General features: G+C 36.3%; 1 non-coding gene across 1 annotated transcript; it reads left to right on the top strand.

The window, feature by feature from the left end:
• Positions 1 to 4,557: 4,557 nt before the first annotated feature.
• LOC138718454 (small nucleolar RNA SNORD69) lies at positions 4,558 to 4,633 on the top strand. Its single transcript, XR_011337093.1, has one exon. It is a non-coding gene; the product is annotated as a small nucleolar RNA SNORD69 (small nucleolar RNA).
• The last annotated feature ends 264 nt before the right edge of the window (positions 4,634 to 4,897 follow it).

Raw genomic sequence — 4,897 nt, 5'->3', positions numbered from 1 at the left:
AAGAAATATATCTCCTTAGCTGGAGTCCCAGGACATCCCAAACCACTTGTGCTGAGGAGTAACAGGACAAAACAACCTAAATAGGTGCTGGACAAAGAAACTGATAATGAACTGACCTTCCAGGAAAACAGGAACCACCAACAACTATTCCAGGATCAGATGTCCTACTCCTGCTTATGTCTCTACACTAAAAAGGTACAAAAGTTAGCTTTCTACTACCCAAAGAAATCTTCTCCACACTTTTTTTCCAGTGTCTGGTCTGGAAAGGATCTTCTGAACAGACTAGACCCTTCCTGAGGATGTCTGGCTGACTCCACAATGCATGACATGCATTATTTTTGAAGTGAGACTTTTTTCTTCATTGGGTGGAGCCCCTTGGTGAGTGTTGTAACAGTAATACCTCATATAACATACCTATAGGCATTCAAACAGTATTTATTTGCTTCAATAGTTGAAATTTAGTAATAAATTAGAATATACATATATATGATTTACTCTTGTACTATATATATGTATACTTACTTTCCTAGGAGTAATTCTATAGTGACTTGTACATATATACTATATATTTGCTTTTCCTGATAATATCATTGCCTCAGCTAAATTTTTTCATAGAATTAAAAAATTTAATTTTAGTTCCTGCTTAAGATTCTGGCACAATGTTTAATAGAATAGAATTATCTTAAATAAAAGATAAAGGAAACAGTGCTTTACAGCTAGTAAGGTTCTGCCACACAATGTTAAAGTCAGGAGTTACACCACTTACTTGAGTGAGGTCAATGTTATGATTTACCATACAGGTAGAACTGTGGTCCCTGGAGGATCACTAACCCAGACAGTTCTGAGTTCCCCAGAGTGTCTCAGTTGACATTAAACTGTTTTGAAAACAGAGACCTCATTCTAATACAGACGTGAATCTGACTTATCTTTGAATTGGTAGCTCTTCAGAATAAATTGGAAAAGTGATAAGGGGAGGAATAGATTTCATAGATCCCCATAGAGCAAGAAAAATATTGTTACAGTAAACACCCTGAACATATATTAATAGCAATAAATAAAGATAAGAGTACAGATGAGAACACTGATATATTCATAAATTGTGATCTGGTTTCACTTCGTGTATGACTGCATTTAACCTCTGAATGTTTTCAAGTTGTGATGAAAATCTCTTTTAATCATATTTTATTATTATATGATGCTTTATAGGACAGTTCTATAACCTTGTCAATAGCCATTTCACCATACACTTTAATAAATGAGACTTATTAGTTAACTATGGCTACCTCCTGGTAAGATAAATATTATAAAAGTTGAATAAATGTGATAAATAAAAACTTCTACTACAAATGTGCCTCCCTGTTTCCAGCAATGAATGACCAGCTCAGCCATTTGTATTTCACAACATACTTGCCACTTGCTCTGTCACAGCCCACCATATATCTCCTCCTTGATTTCACACTTTCCCCTCGAAAGTTAGATAGTTTATGTGAAAACAACCCTTGCTTCTTTTGGTCACTGCACATTGTCACATTTCTACATCATATTGTGAGGTATTTCTGAAAGTAAAATAGTCAACATAGACTATAAACAGTAAGAAAAATGTAAATAAACTACTTCAAAATGGTAATTATAGCAAGTCACAGGAACTGCTGATGATACAGCCTGGGCTTAGGCATTATGTGAAATTATAATTTATGTTGATAATATCTACTATGCAATTAGCATTTATTTTGATAGTGTGGAAAATCAAGAGAATAAGTCAAAGAGTAATCAATTTTTTCTGCTATTTAATTTACTTTCTGAATTTACTAAATTTCTTCTGAAGTTCATGTTATTTATTGAATTATGCAAACCATAAACTTAACTCTCTGTTACCATGTCACGTGCTTTTTTGCTTTATTTCGTGTTCTGTGGCTGAAAAAAAACATAAAAAACTGTCACACAGCAGTGGCCCGGCTCCACAGCCATGCCATGAAGTAAGGATCTAACCAGCAGCAAAAATCCAACTCCTTTCATGTCTCAAAACTACTGATTTCCCTTCTACAACTCCCACCTTACAGGTCTCTAACTTTATTGTAAGAAAGCTTCTGCAAGTATGTGGCACCATATCTCGTTGCCTTGTATCAGCTAACTGCTAGATGCATTGCACCCAAAGTATAAACCCAGGACAGGTACTCAATCAAGGTCAGTATACAACATATGGGGAGAGATGGTCACTTCCACGCAGGATTTGCAATACTGAGTATGCTGAAGAAAGATCTGTCTGAGCTGACTAATAAAAAATTGTAAAGGACAGAGTGTATCTTAATCTCTGTCCTAATTCACAGCAGAAACACTTAATTCAAGGCTGAGTGGAAGCAGCTGGTGCCTCCAACCAAGATTTACAGTCAGAAACACTCCCAGATCTTGGAGGATAAGTTGTCCCCAAGGCATCAGAGACAGAACAGCCTACCCTTAATGGCATAGCAAGAAGAAGAAGAGCCAGAGGTGAGTATATTTTCTGTTTTCTTTTTCCTAGCAGTCATGACACTAGCCCAGAAGTTAGCACTGATACACATTCACTTCTGTCTGTCCTTGGAAGGAATTGCAGTTCCCTCCAGGTCTGATGCACAGCCACTGCCACCACAAAAGCAAACACACTGCTATGCCACAGTTTGTTGTGGACTACCTAATGTTTTCCAATTCTGAATTCATTTTCAAATTCCTCTCAATTTCATCTATTAAAGCTTCCAATCCTTTGCTCCCTAAAATCATTTTCTCATCCATTCTACTCCACTGCTTACCATAAGCAGTTTGCACCTACTAGAACTGCTTCCATTCAACAATGTCCCATTCCTCCTAAATCATATTTTGCCTTCAGTTAACATGTGCCCCGGATGAGGGTTGCCCTTTCCTTGATAGGCAACTACTCATAACAATCAGCTTCAGAAACAGATGACCAAATTACCTTTGATATTATGTTTTCTCTTCTCTTGTGAGTGCTCGGTTTTAGGAAGACAGGTCAGAGTTTTAACAAGCTACAATAGCAGTTCCAGAATACCTTTACTAAATTTTTTCTTTTGTTGTCTCAAATTAACATTTTTTGTTACTTTTAATACTGTCTAAAATATGCCCATTTGGGATTTTCCCCTCTCTTTTAAAGCTTTCTGCAGCTAAAATAAAGAAAATAATTGAGATAGCAATATAAAGTCCTGCTGCAATCCCTTCATTTTGAGCGTACTGTATTTCTTGGTGCAGATGAGCCATCCACTAATAAGTATTTCAAATTATCCAAACAAACTCTGATCTTCCTGCTGGTTTGTTTCTCTTCATCCTTCTCTTTTCTCTTGTCAGCGGCATGGGTCCTTCCATGCTGTTAGACCACCTGTTCAAAAGAATAGTAATAGCAATACCCCTTACTGTTAAAAATATAGCATTTCTCCCAAGTTAATAAATTTCCCATTACACCACTTTAAAATTATCTTGGTGCAATTAACATATCCTGATTGATCCCATTGGAAGTAACCAGGCACTATAATGCAACTACTTAGACTCCACAGGAAGAGTCAGCAAAATAACCTGCTCACATTCATGGCGGGATCTAAATTGAATTCCACAGACACAAGCTCTGTCTGGCAGAAGTCACAATTTGTTTAAAATCTGCCAGGAGTAAGCTGTTATGGAAGTAGCTGTCACGTTCCCTGTTCCACAGTCAGTGAAAACAAAAAAGTTCAGTTTATTGTATATGCCAGAATCCAGAATCAAACCTTTTTCTTGCAGCTGGGCTCCCTACAGCAACCGTTACCTCCAACAGAGAGATGGGTCCAAAATTAAATTGCCTTCTGTCAAATACTAAATCTAATAGTTTTTATTTCTCTAATTACTCTCATTCCCAAAGCACCACTTCCTAGTTCTGATAACAAGTTGTGTATGGGAGTGTCTTTCCCATCCTCAGACCTCGATATGAGGCTATTGACATTCTCCCACAATACCTGCACAGCTTAGCAATGCCCTAAGGTTTGTTTAATTGAGGAAACTATTATTTTATTCTATTCCAGTATTTTTTTTCTCATGGGTTACTTTTGGGTCTCTGTCAGCCTTTCTATAACAGAGACAACAGTAACAATCTCCTTCTGTAGGGTTGAATTTCAAGTGCAGATTTGAACTCAATTATGAAAAATATAAATATATTGTACACTCCCACAGATTGGTGAGTCAAAATTTGGTCAATAATGCATGTGCAAGTATGGAATACAGTTGATCCCAGGATTTATTTTATACTGTGAGAACTATGACTTGGTTTTGTGTTAAAAGCTAAAGTAAACAAAACCAAATAACAAAAAAAACCCCAACAACAACAACAAAAAAAAAAGAAAATTACCCAAGACCCCCAAACAATCACACATAGAACTCATTATGTTAGATTCTAAATACAAAGGAAGAAATAAGAAATTGTCCCAAAGAACTGCAATCTAACTGCATGAAGTAGAATCAATTCTTTTAAAGAATAGATGACTGAGCAATAGATCCTATACTCAAGATTTTTGCAGAAAGTTATGACAGAAATACCAGAAGTGACAGAGGAAGGAAATGAAGATAAAATGTCTCAAATTCAATCTGCTATCTTAATCAAGTTAATCCTTTCCTTCCTCTGAGGGTCCTGATTAACTGAACAAAATGATGGATTCCAAGCTACAGCTTATTTTGAAGATAGTAATGATGTTGGCTGAGGCCACTCCCATGAATTTTGATGAGCAAAAATTACATCCAAGGTCATAAAACAAACTAATCCACCAAATAACCAATCAAAGAAAACCAAACAAACACTGGATTTCTTGGATATACCCACATCCTAGTACTGTGAAATAGTTATATCACAAAGATTCCTAAGATAATCAGAGGGCTTCCTGAATAATTC

Source organism: Phaenicophaeus curvirostris, chromosome 2, assembly GCF_032191515.1.
Source record: "Phaenicophaeus curvirostris isolate KB17595 chromosome 2, BPBGC_Pcur_1.0, whole genome shotgun sequence".
NCBI classification, from domain to species: domain Eukaryota; kingdom Metazoa; phylum Chordata; class Aves; order Cuculiformes; family Cuculidae; genus Phaenicophaeus; species Phaenicophaeus curvirostris.
The sequence above is the reverse complement of the archived record's forward strand: the minus strand, read 5'-3'. Positions and strand labels throughout refer to the sequence as shown.